General features: G+C 41.2%; 1 long non-coding RNA gene across 8 annotated transcripts in view; it reads right to left on the minus strand.

Annotated features, from left to right (window-relative positions):
- Nucleotides 1-4342: 4342 nt before the first annotated feature.
- LOC127754489 (uncharacterized) overlaps nucleotides 4343-14055 on the minus strand; it is an 81031-nt gene continuing 71318 nt past the window's right edge. Inside the window, exons 1-12 of one of the 8 annotated variants that reach the window (XR_008012838.1) lie at nucleotides 10554-10802; nucleotides 10305-10459; nucleotides 10039-10098; nucleotides 9040-9088; nucleotides 7872-7978; nucleotides 7485-7582; nucleotides 7320-7398; nucleotides 6606-7117; nucleotides 6394-6506; nucleotides 6254-6313; nucleotides 5939-6130; nucleotides 4343-4703 (exon numbers count right to left, since the gene is read on the minus strand). This is a non-coding gene — a long non-coding RNA (uncharacterized LOC127754489). Of the gene's footprint in view, nucleotides 4704-5938; nucleotides 6131-6253; nucleotides 6314-6393; nucleotides 6507-6605; nucleotides 7118-7319; nucleotides 7434-7484; nucleotides 7583-7871; nucleotides 7979-8531; nucleotides 8972-9039; nucleotides 9089-10038; nucleotides 10099-10304; nucleotides 10460-10553; nucleotides 10803-14055 lie in introns of those variants that run through there. The other 7 variants (XR_008012840.1, XR_008012839.1, XR_008012836.1 and 4 more) reach the window with 7 other exon arrangements.

Below are 14055 nucleotides of genomic sequence, written 5' to 3' on the forward strand. Positions count from 1 at the left end.
GCGACTCTCTGAGTGCCAATGTTTGGCGACGCACCAAATGCTCTTATCGGTCTTATATTAGCAATTTTAATTTTTCCCGTTAATCAAGGAAAATTATCGAATTTGGTTAGTTGCAACTGTTGACTAAATTTATTTGGAAATTATGGGTACTATATACCCATACGGTTGGGTTATTCGACTGGATATATAGGATAGATTATGTCTATGGAATATATAACAGTCCATGACTTAAATATTACGTTAATAAGGAACGGCTCATATGTTGTCACGTCCTGATAAATTCGTCCTGTTTTAAAAATAATTCTCTAAAAAGAATAATAGAATTAATTAAAATTCAAAAAAGAAATAACAAACATTAAAATGCATACAAGAAAAATTAGAATGTGGCTTGGAGTATTTGTTTTAAATTCTCCATGGTCCAAAAGGAGCCCTCTATTTTTACTCAAATTTTTAGAGCACCGGAAATATTTATTGGGCAACAAAAACCAATTTCAAAGTTAATTAAAATAGAAAACCTAAAAATAAATCCTCTCTCCCTTTGGGCCATTTTCGGCCCAAATTCCTCCCCCTCTCTCAGCCCATGGGACAAGTCTTCTTGAAGTCCTCCCTCTCCCTCGGACAAAGTCCGTTTCCCATCCTCCGCGTGGCCCAGCTGGCCCAGGCGCTGGGTCGTCGTCTTCCTCCTCCCGCTCGGCCGTTCCTCTCCCCGGCCACGAACAGAAGCGTCGCCGCCACCTCGTGATCTCCCTCCCCAGTGGTTTCTCCTCCAAAGTGATGGCAAAAATCGGTTCCTCTCCTCCTTCTCATCAATCCACCCCCCCCTTGATTTCCCCTCTTAATTCGGATTAAATTCGCCGGATTTAATCCTCCTTGTTTGGCCGTTCCCCTCCTCCTCTCGGCATATAAAATGGCACCGCCTCTCCTCCTCCTCCCCTTTTGCCTCCACCCCGCAAGCCGAGCCTCTCCCCACCGTCTACCCGCTCGGCCTCCTCTCTCCACCGCGCCGGCGAGCTCCGGCCGCACCTCCCCGCCGACCGGAGCCGCGCCGAACCCTGCCGCCGCCACCTCCGGCGTCGCAGCCGCCCTCCTCCCCGGCCTCGCGTTCGTTCCGCCCGGGGACCACTGGCTGCGTGCCCCAGCCAGTAACCAGTGGCGCCGCCGCCACTGCACCGCCTCCTGCCGTCCCTGCCGCCTCGCCGGTGTGCCGCCCGACGTCGCCGTCCTCCTCCCTGGCTGCCGCCGTTCCGTTGTCATCGCCAGGCTGAAGCGCCGCCCGTCGTATCCGTCAAGGTCGTCCTCGGCTCCGGGTCGCCAAGCTCGTCCTCGCCTTCACGCAAGGGTCGCCGCCGAAGTCATCCCCGAGTCATCGCCCCGTTCGTCATCATCAGTAGCCCCCGCCGTTCCCTCGCCATGTCGTGCTCGTGGTGAGAACCCCTTCCTCGTTTCCCCGTGTCACCTCCTTGCCCGTCGTGCCGTTGTCGTCCCCGGTCTCATGCGCCGGCGTTGGCCGGCGTTCGTGCAGTCTTCGCGTGCACAGGTGGTAGCCGTGTTCGTGTGCCCGTTTGGCCGCCTCGTGCTTACCCACGTATGCAGCCCGTGTGGCATTCGTGTGTCCCCGCTCGTCGGCCACTTGTTTTGGTTGACGCGTATGGTCTCACTCCGTCCTTCCCGTGGATCGTCTTTGTGAACTTGATCCACAATGAGCTAGCCGTCTGACCCATAAGTCTCGGCTGCCAGTCGCTCGGTCCTTCTTCTACTTGAGCGATGTTGCAGTACATATAATTTAAGGGTTTAATAATAATTAAACAGCTCGGAAATGTCCTCTTAAATTACACCTAAAATTCAAATTCAGATGGTCGTTTCTCGGTCATACGAGCTCCTAATTGACCCTTTTAAATTATTTAATTTCTGTTATAACCTAAAAACCTTAATTTGTTGTTTTTATTTATTATTCTCGTTTCTTTCTTAGAGTTGTAGCCTTGTTTTGTTGTTCGTGTATTTGCCGTCGTTTCAAAGTTCCCTTGGTGCAGTTCAAGTTCGTTGTGGAAGCTTCAAAAGCCCTTTCTCTGAGCAAGGCAAGTCACGCTCTCCTTGAGCATATTGAATCCCAATTTGCGAAAAGCATTTTAATTTAAATTATTGCATTCGCTTTACTATATTTACTGGGTTATAACTGTTTTACTTAGCCTTTCCTATATCTCCTTGTTATGGCCTTATTTATTGAATATTGTGTATTTACCTTTGACAACCCTAAGTAACAAAAACCAGCTCGTGAGAACTCTATATGTGGCACTTACTAGAGATTTTAGGATTATAGTTATCCCCGATTAAATTAGAAACTCTAGAGATTTTTCAAACACTAGACCTTGGTTTGGAATATTGAAACTCTGGAAATGTTAGTTTAGCGACTGTTTAGCCATGGATGATAGTTTTCCTTTCAAAACACCTCAAACCCTGTTTTCAGCTGGGCTCGAGATGCATGGTTTCGCTAGTCGCACCTCAGCTGTCACAAGGACTGGTCTTCGGGGCACGATTGCAAAGCATTTTCCGTTCGACCACCTGTCTAGTGGGTAAGGCTTAACGTATCGGTTAGTGCGGTCATGAACAAGAAAGACACGGATAGGGATGAATGAGGCCCAAGCATTGGGCAGACATTCCTGGCAGTCGCGCCGGGGGCATAGACTGTCCGCCTGTCCTAGAGTTTACTGGCCGTGGAAGTCTATGTTGGTCTTCCTTGTTTAGGGTAGTACTAGACGATAGGTTATGTCGCGGCTTCCGCCCGTATGCCATGGTGGCATGTGGCATGTGGTGACACGTGAGGAAGACGTGTCTGGTGGGTAAAGTGGTATACCTCTGGCCAAAGTAAAATCTATTTGAATAGCTTCGCCCTCAGTTATGGGCAAGCGGAGCAATGACCCAAAGTTAGTGTTAGGCTGGAACTACTTGTTGGAACTTGTGGGCCTGGGTTAAGGCAAGATCGCGTCGGAGTGCAGCTTGCAATAATTTGACTAAAGATAGGACGTGGTTTTATTAAAATGCCTTTAAATAATTAAATGTTTTGAAATGCTTGTTTACTGCAAAATAACCCTTATAAACAAATCCTTGTACTCACTGGTTTTAAGTGTATTTTCCAGTGTAACTTGCTGAGTACGGTGGTTGTAGTCATCCTTGCTCAATCTTTTCCCCTCTAGTCAGAGAATCGTCTTGTAGGAGAAGAAGTCTTAGGTGAAGTCCTGGCTTATACCCCAGTTGAGCGCATGTGAAGATGGAGCCGTAGGCCCGCTAGTCGCTGTTGTTTTTCTTTGGTTGCCAGGCCTTATGTGCCTTTTGTAGTAATGTAAATATTATCGTGATAAGTAATAAAGATGTGTCTTTTGTATTATGTTTGTGTGGTGTACCCCGGCTTTTCGTGGGATGGGATTAATACCCTAGCGTTCAGGAAATGTAATTTCCGAACGTGACATATGTCCTGGTTTGATAGTACTGTAAAGTAGCTTTAGAAAGCCGATATCGCATTGGGTGAGGTTTATATATTTGTAATCCTGCCTCCATCCTATATTTATTTAATTTTTTTAGAAAAACTTATATATTTATGGATCAATTGGAGAAAAAATTTCTTAAGACATACGAGAACGTCCCTAGGACCATATGCTTCAAACATGACGTTAAACTGAAAATTTGAAAATTATACAACTCTAAATTTGTCACTACACCAAGTAAATCGCTAGCATACATCATATTTCATGTTTACTCTAGTTTCAGCTCAGATACTTTTAGCCCCAAGGGCATTCTCGCTCATTCTTTTGAAGTATTCCACTCTCTATTTGAGTCGAAAGTGTCCTTCAACAAATTACCAATTTTTTAGATGTCTTTCGGTCGTAACACATTTTTGAGTTGTCTACCAGCAAATTACATAAAATTTGGGTAGCAAAGTTTTCCTTGTTATTAATAATGTGGTGAAGATTACGGATGAAAATCCTCCATAGGAACTATGTTCGTTTTCAGCAAAGAATTCTCTTGTTCTCCCTGCATACTTCCAAATTACTATACGGTATATTTTTTTAGAATTTTTTCTATAGAAAAATTAAAAAAATCATATTCTTTTTTAAATTTAATATCACTAATACTCAATTAATCATATATCTAATAACTCACTACGTTTACGCATCTCCTCAAGCTCTCCCTTTTCCCTTATCCCAAACACACCTACTACACATTGGCATTCTATGCCGCCTAGAGGCTTCTGTTTTGCAGGACTTGGTAATAAACTGGATGCTGGGGCGCGCCATTGCGCGCCGCCTGCATATACTAAAAATGTCCATATATTAAAACAATCAGTTGATAAATATATCAGTAACATCATATATTCTATATTAACTCTCCCGTGTATAGTAATGACACCAGAGTCAGTAATCCATCCTATGTAACAAACATCCTATGTAACTACAAAGTAATGGGCACTTTATTATCCATGCAGAGCACCCCCTTCTAAAACCTCAGTTTATTACAGACTTTTAATTCAAGTATGAATACAATGTTTTCATTACATCAAAAATATAAGTAATTCCCCGTACAAATTGCTTTGGCGCATATACCATGAGAATGCTTTGATGTCATAAATAAGGTTATAATTTTTGTAAATAGGACAATTGAAGAACAAAGGGCCCGACTTTCCAATATTAGATTCAACATCGCATCACATCCTGAAAAATACAAACAGGTTGAAATGAAAGCAAATATTAGCTAATGAAATCACATTCAAAAGAACCCGCAGGTACATACTAATACCCTAATAACATCTTATCATAGTGCGCACGCACTAAGGGAAAAAAAAAGACAACCTTGTTTCTAGGACTAACAGTGCTAGAGGAATATTGATCCATGAATGTATTTTTATGAGGTAGTAACTAATTAGTGAAAAATTTTTACTTATGTAGCAATGTATAGGAGTATTACGCAAAATCACATTCATCAAGTTATAAACCAAAAAAATAGGATTTTACCCTTCAAGTAATGTCATTCTATCTTTTCTCACAGCTGCAGTTTTGTAGTCATATACAGGATAGTATAAGTGCAGCCAAAGTTGTAGCATATCTATTGTGCCATTTGTGAAATAATTAATATTAGTATCCTTCAAGCTGAAAGTGAGAAAAGCATAAGTAACTTAATAACTAATAAATCTCCAAAGGCTCATCCATCTTTTACTGACATAAAAAATAGTGGTGGTGATGGTAGCATTCTACGATGAATAATATTGTACTATCTTTTTGGTAAATGAGTGAATCATTCCATTATCTACTCATATGTATATGCATGTGGCCATTTCATTTAACGTGAACTATGCAGGAAATATTCTAGAATTGGGGATACCATTTTTTTCTAATTTACAACTTTTGATATATTTATGACAACCATCAACCAAATACTAATTTCAACCAAGTATAACTTCCCAATTTTTTGCTGAAAACTAATCATCGTCTAGCATAAGATGCAGGGATACACAAACATGATTTACACACATTTATAAAAATTGTCATGTCCAGAGCACCCACACAATACCAAGTGATCTCTGGCCCTTTTGAAAGCATGAAAGAGCAGGGAACATAGATGGCTAAATCCACAATATATACATGCATTTTTTTGCGAGGATTATATACATGTAATCCATACACCTTTCTTAAATGAAATACATAAACAACTGGCAAATCAGAAATAAAAGCAGAAAGGGACGCTTAAATACATAAAAAAAAGATATATTGACATTTAAAAGAAATCTTAATTGTATGAGTAAAAGCTAGAGAAATATGTATATAATTCAGCATCAATGCATGTATCAGTATTATATCTCACTGCTGACATGAAAAGAAAAATTGAGGTAGCAAATTCTTATATTCAAGAATACCAATAGGCATTAAGAAGGGAGAAAAACAACACTCACCTTCCTGGTTAATGGGACATTTTAGCCCACAGTGCACAACCTTTTCTGTAAGCTTGCAATTCATATCTACAACAAAGCATTTGTAGCTTGCATCCTTTTGTTTTTCGTCAAGCTTCCTTGACACCACTGTCACCTCGATGGAATTCATCACCTACTGTGTCAGCAGCATGCGAACCTCGAATAAATCGGCCACTGCATTGACAATTCAGTCCAATATAATTATATTTAGCTAGCACAAAGAAACATACAAAATCATTATCTAAAAAGAATAAAGAACAATACAGATCCAAAAGGGAAAAGGAACAGACAAATTACCCAAAATCTGTAAATCTATTCCTGGAGGCTGCAACATCGATGGTCAATGGGTAAACATGCCTGTAGATACCATCCAAGCCAAACACAGCATTTAAAAACACATATAAAACTGGAAGGTAGAACAAGACTACAACAACCACCTTCTGAAGCATGCCTGAACCTTTTTCTTCCCCACCACGCTCTCCAACACTGAGGATATACCAGGACTTTGTTGACCATACCAGTAAAGTTCAAACGTGAAATTACAACATTACTATTCCAATTATGCATATAGAAAAGGAAACGTGCTTAAGAATAAAATTAATAGATTAACATAAAGCTATGATTGAACAGAAGGGCAGAAAAGCTTTACCTGCAGCTCCTTGGAGGTGATGTTTATGTTTAGCTGGTTTTGCAGCAAGCTCACTATTTCACCAGCACGTTGTTGGGCTGAGACAAAACACAACAAACATGCATAGTTCATGTCAAGAAAATTGCATATTTGGAGCATATTCGAGAAAGTAAAAAAGGGATCATTGAGGATATGGATGGGGGTCCTCCAAGTTCATAATGGTCATAATCTTGCTCTCCAGCCCAAGCTGCTCGGAGTCAAGCTCGTCGGCTAGCTTCTGCATGCCGGAGCGGCATGGCGGATTCGACGATGGCTCGACGACGAGGAGGCTTGGGCGGCAGATCCGGCGGCACCGAGGCGCGCGGGCGCTGGATCTAGCAACGACGGCAGTGTTCGACGGTGGGAAAGGAGAGGATGTCCGTGGCACGGCTCCTCGATTTGATCGAGGACAGGCGGCGGCGTGGTTGAAGGCAAGGGCGTAGGAAATCGTCGCTGGGCACGGAGGGAACCATGTCTTCTCTACGAGCCATGCTCTAACCCCCCAACACAGGACAAGAGATATTTTAAGAGAAATTGTTGATAACTGCATATACATTACACAATAGCTTATGCTACAAGCTTATAAATTTTCAGGTCACAAACAGATTCCTAACTACTTAGAAAACTTTATACCATAGTTGGTCGCTAATATATAATATTCAATAAACTTGTGAGAGTCAAAGAGGCGCAACATACCTCACGAAATTCACGAGACAAGTGCTATGATATTCCATCAATGGACATGGCAAAGGCATCCATCAAGTTTGGTATCTACCTTCACATATCCGTAGGACAGGCATATAATCCAATCTGTCAGCCATCGGCAATGGCAGTATGAGCTTTTCAATTTTCTTTACTTACCAAACGCTGTGAGGCTCTCAACAGAACTGGATAGGCCTCTCTCAATCATTTCATGGCCAAGTACAACAATCTTCATCTAACTTAGATGCTCCACTTTCCTGATTACAACATCATCTCCTTAACAGTTTTGAACCATAAGCAAAATTTATGTATATGGAACCAAAACCTTCAAGATCAAACTAAAAGGTAACCTAAGGAACAGAATCTATGCTAAAACGGTAACGATAACTACTATATTATAAAAAAAATACTTGATAATTCCAAAAAAAATATCCATGAGATTCATTTGAGTAAATAATGAGACGGAAACAAAATGTAGCCTTGAAAACTATTGTACCAATCAACAGCATTCTGCTTACTCATGTTCAAATGAAAAGGAGCACATACCATGCCCAGAGATTTGGAAGTATAAAACAAGTGAAGCATCACTCAACATGGCATCAACAATGTCCTTGACTGTTTCAAGGCTGAAAGATTTTTCTATAGCCTCCAGCCTATAGCAACACAAAGAGAAAAAATGAGATATACATGAACAAATAATACAATTTTCCTAATCAGTGACATGAACATTGTGAATGTTATACATACATTCACATGAAAATTCATCATTATTTAAGAATATATAAAAAAGCATGCAAGGTGACCCCATTCTATGCACATTCAAAGTGCAACCAATGTATATTACTACCAGTCAATTATATTACCAAGAGAATCCAGCTCCTAAAGAAATATATAAACCACAGCTTTACAGGTAACGCAAAGATTCATGAACCACACAAAATAGCACTCAGCTTGATTAAAAGAATTAAGAACTACATGCCTTATAAATATAGAACTATCTATTCCATAATAGTTTTGTGTGTCTTTCTGCAGAATAATGTAATTACACTGAAATAGATGATGGTCTGAGTTCTGAAATGCAGTCCAAAACATTTTTACCAAGCAAAGGAAAGCATCTTGATTCTACTATAATTCCCATGCTATGTTTAAAAGAGGACAAGATTATCTAGCATCCCAGCAACTTCTGCTTATGACATGTTAAAGTACCTTATTGTAACGGTCATGTACTGTTCGTTCATGAGCTATGGGTTTTTTTTGCATGGTATGTGCAGAACAAAATTTAGATCATTAGAGTTGCATGGATACTCATAGTTCTTGCATATGATTAATTGATTTTTTTCACCGGCCATGCACTGCCTACACAATATAAAAGGGAAATTAATTTCTTGAGCTAAAAATTGACATGTTGAAGTAAAACGGTGTAATATGCGACATGTTGATAATCCATCTCCTAAGAAGGAAATGAAAGCTGGAGCCACACATCATGTTAACATCAAATAACTAACCGGCACTTCATTAGGTTGGTTTGGGAAACAATATATAATCGAGAGATATGATAGTAGAAAGAAGCAATGGCATTCATAGGGCTTTCAAGTAAAGCATGAAGTCAGAAAATAAAAGAGGACAATTGTTGTGCCTTTCTTCCAAATGATTTCCTAGGGAAAAAAATAGCGTTTTACTCAAAATTCCATGATGGCAGTAACCTTAGACCTACCTCATGCAAGAACACGAAATTTTAGCTGAACCATGTCAAAAAATAAAACCTGCAACACACAGAAAAATTACAACCTATCAATTTCAATGGAATTTATAGGGTTTTCAACTAAAGTAGGAAACCAGGAAATAAAAGAACACACTTGCTATCACTGTGCTGTAAATAATCTTGCAGGGGAAAATTTACTGCCTTAGTACAAATTCCATGATGGCAGCGACCCTAGAACCGCTTCATGCAAAAAGGATCTAAACTTATGGCTGAACCCCGGGGAAAAAATGCAGCATATAAAAATCACAACCTATCAATTTATAGATGACAGGAGGAACTAAGAATCGCACATTGTTTGTATCTGCAAAAGATGCACACAGAACAAATGCAAACAATTTGATAAGATTTAAGTGGCACGACCATATGGCTAACTGTACTTAAATCTTACTGGCTTGGTACCCAACCGAACTCCAGTGCATCCTTTTTTGTTACAAACTATAATGTCTTTCTTGTAGGTTTACCATACAATACTAAATTTAAAGGCCTTAACGTAGAATGGGGCACAAAAACTAATTAGATCCCTCACAACCTTGTTTTCAATAAACAGAACTCACTTTGACGGGCGGTGCCCTCAACACTTTGTTTTGAATAAACAGAACAAAAACCTGAGCGGAGAAGAAAAGCTAATTTCAAATAGCAGGAGACAAAAAATCAGGAACTGGAATTATCTTAATCATAACATGCAAGAACAATAAAAGCCTGAACATGATTCTTTCCATCACACATAAACTCAGTATATATATATTGAAAACAGGTACTATGACACCCTTATTAGAAAAGACTAAAACCCCTAATCTCAGACAAAAATTTAAGTGAGCATCTGATATAGGAAAAACTAAGGAGTTTATGCCAAAAAAAAAAAAGAATAATCCTTATCATTCTCTAGCACCCAAAAGGATAAAAAAATGTTGTTCGAATGGAGCTGAGTAAAAGAACGGGTTTTTCACTTACTCTGTTAAGAAAAAGTTTCTTCCTGGCTGGTACCCTGAACAATGTTAATTGCAGTTCGTCCTGAAAAAACAAACAGAAAACGTTTACTTCATATAGTCAAATCATCCTATTCACGTGGACTTATTGAACCAGAGGGAAAAAATAAGGCCACATCTAAAGCAGAATATAGCTAGTAGGCGTATAAATTAGAAACATCTAACTCTCATTATCTACAAAGGAACTGCGCAGAGAGCAAGCAAAAACATTGATAATCCCCCTCTTCCCACCTGCTCCCTCTCCCTCTCCCTCTCCCGCCGCCACCTCCGCCTCGCGCCGTCGCCACCGCTCACCCCTTCACCTAAACTGGAATTAGGCATGCTTGGCAGGATAACATCATGTAGATTCCAGCTACAAGCCCCCAGCAAACTGAAACTGAATGGCCCTGTAAACCAAAACAATGGAGGAAATAGAGAGGAGAAAACATACTGTCGACAAATGAGTGAGATAGGCCAACAACTGAACATTCTATGCCCAACCTTTGCAGATCATGTCCCCAAGACCAGGCCAAACTCTTCCAATGGGCGGGTGACGGCGACGACGACGCGAGGCGACGGGGAAGCCGGAGGCGGCCGACGGGGACGACTCGCAAAGGGGAGGCGGACGCGGTGCTCGGCGGCGGCAGCGCGAGGGGATGAAGGAGGCGGTGCGAGACGGCGGCGGCGGCGGGAGAAGCAGAGGGAGAGGGTGAGAAGGGCGGGGGGGGGGGACGGGGGAAGGGGCGGCGGCGCGAGGCGAAGCCGGAGACGGGGACGGCGGCGCGCCGGCGGGGGTCGAGAGGGAGAGGGCGAGACGGGAGAGAGGAGGGGGGCGCAGCGGCGGCGGATAGGGTTGGGGCGGGGGTTAGTGGGTGCCATCTTGCAAACAAATCCCTCGCCTTTCAAGTTTTACAGCGCCGTCCTTATTTCCGATTTTTCTCTACTTCGCATGGAATATCCGGACTCCCGAAGAGCCTAAAAGCTAAAAACCAGCTCACAGAGATGTTGGCGAGGGACGGTGGACGAATTACGCGCAAACCGGAGGGCCTTTTCATAAAATTTCGTAGCAAATCGCTGACGTGGCACACGCGAGCGCTCGCGCCGTCTGCGCCGTCTTGGTTAATGGATCTTGTTAATTGTGATTTCCATTGGCAAGTAAAAATATACTCCATACGTGAATCTATGATGCATGGTACGACGATATAGATACATTGATACTGCGATACGGGAATTTCAAAAACATCAATATGGTGAGTAAATATAAAAATATTTTTTAAAAAACTAAAATATAGGGAATTATAAAAGGGTGCAACAATAAGATTACGTTAATAGAAGAATATTCTATGCACTTACAAACAATCAACAAACATAACACCTTGTAATCTTATATAATATCAACATTAAACTTATAAATATAAAGTGTAGCATTGGGTTTTTAATGGACTATTAAACAAGTGGTTACAGGGCTAGGTATCGGAGAAGTATCCAACAAGTATCGTGTGACTATCTGTTAACCACCAAATTTAGCAAATCATACATTGGATTTGGGGTTAAAGCCAAAGAGGATTTGGAGGAAATCGACGATTACAGAAACAGAGTATGAGTCGGCTACAAACTGCATCGGCTACGGTATGTATCGACTGAAACTGAATCGGATAAGGGAGGCCGATGTAGCCAATTCCGATAAAGGGATGTCAGGATCATTGTCGGATTCGGTTGATGTGCTTCATGGGGACTGCCGCGTGCGGATTGAGTCCGAAGAAGGCAATTGTATCTATTAATTAGAATATTTTAATAGTTTCCTTATAAATTTTGTCGATAAGAGTCCGTCTAAGGGACTTGTTCATATTTTGAGTTGTAATAGACATAAGAGTCGTATCCGACAAGGACATATTATGTATTCTGAGTATAAATAGGACCCATGATGAACCCTGAGTTCCACTCGAGACACTCAAGGCTGTTGTTGGCCCGATCTTTCGGTGAGTTGATGATAACTACGATTTGGGAGAAACGTTGACGATCCGACTACAACCGTACAAGACGTTGCGTTGCGCCTTAGCGATCGATACACCTCTCCGTGGGTTATTGATCTTGCTGGTGCAGATCAACCTTATTCCTGCAAGCAATCGAGAACAAGCAAGAACAATATATAAAGCAACTGAATTGCTAGATAGACAAGACACACAAAGATGAATTGATACACGATAAAGTGGGGTTCCGAACAAGCAGACGGACGGTCTAGCCGACACACGTGCTGCAAGCGAAGTAGCAATGGCTAAACTTACAATTAATCAAAACCCAAGAAACCCTGAAGGGGTACCCACCTGGTTGGGGCGCACCCCAAATGGGCCCCACCTAGGCCGGGGTCCCAAATAAAGTTACAAGCCCATAGGCCCATTATAGGTGATGCAGCACCTTGTTCCTGTGATTGCGGCCACACGAGATGGAATTCGGAGATGAGGCTGGATCCATAGGAAAGAGGGCTCCGAGAGCTTTCCATCAAGTACTCACGGGCCGAATACGGAGGTCGTATGCAGATTCGGCGGCCGTTTGAAGTCAACACTGTAGCAGGTGGCCGAACTGGATTGCAGAACTTGGACGGCTTGATCTTGATGTGAACGACGGTTGTATCTATAGTAGCCATGGTCACATCATCCTCCCCTTCTTCACGGAAAACCGTCCTCGGTTTTTCCATATGGTGCTCTTCGTGTAGTCCATTTAAAACTACCTGTTTCTTCCAATCACAACAAGACAAACTCGAGATAATTTTGTTAGCAATAACATTTCTCTCTAGCTTGCATGTTTTATCCACATGTACAGGAGGTTCTAAATCTGAACAGATGTAAACTCTATGCACCAAATATATTCCTCTATCATTATATTCACCAAAGAGATGAAAAATAGCGTTACTTGGACATGGCAAATCAGAATTAGCAAATAATTTCTCCTTCAAATTATCGAGCTCATGAAAATCAGAAAACTGAACATAGCCCAAAGTATTTAAAGAAGATGTCGATTCACGTTCCTCTACTCTATTAGCAATGTGAACAACATGCTTAAAATCAGCGCAGTTAGTATTAACAACAGGAATAGCATATTCATTCACTAGTTGTGGCATGGATATAAGTGAAGCATTATCGCACAACTCTTTTTTATCACAAGGAACAACAAGTAAATCAACTTGTGACAAAGGCAACTCAGCAATTGATTCCACTAATGGTTGCTCTACTATAGCATGAAAAGTGGACAAGTGTAGCTCACCTTGAGAATACTCACCTTCATTTCTCTCAGCACCATTTAATTTACCTTGCGAACTTTCTTCAGACATCGTAGGTGCTTCATCCTCTTTCTTCTCAAGTATACCATTCTCCTTTTCTTGGATGTGCTGATCTTCCTACAAAACGTTAGTAACAGGGGAGACAAAAGATTGCTCCTCCAATGTTTGCACATCATCATTACATAAGTATATTGGGGATTCAGAAATAGGAGATAAATCACATTGGTCATGCATCCTCGCCTTTGATATGATCTGACTCTCAATGCTACGAGCAAGCATGAATAGGTGCCCAATATGATTATATGTCACATTATCAAGCAAAACCTGAATATTGGAATTAAGCCCTCTGAAAAATCTTGTCAATGTGTTGTCATTAGATTCTTGTAAACCACTATAAGTGATACAAATTTTAAAATCATGAAAGTACTCCCTAACAGTTTTGTCACCTTGTTTTAGATGTTCAAACTTCTCAAGGAGAGCACGTCTATAGTATGAAAACACGAATCTTTTTCTCATTAGTATTTTGCACTCATCCCAAGTTTTAAGCTTATTTCCCACAGTATGCCACCAAAAAGATGCAGAACCGGTACACTTATTACTAGCAGCCTTAATCATTTGAGCATTAGAAAAATCATACTCATCAAATTGTTTTTCTACTGCTAGCTCCCAATTAATGTATGCAGCGGAATCATACTTTCCATCAAAAACTGGCAATTTAGATTCTAC

Source organism: Oryza glaberrima, chromosome 11 (assembly GCF_000147395.1).
Source record: "Oryza glaberrima chromosome 11, OglaRS2, whole genome shotgun sequence".
NCBI lineage: Eukaryota > Viridiplantae > Streptophyta > Magnoliopsida > Poales > Poaceae > Oryza > Oryza glaberrima.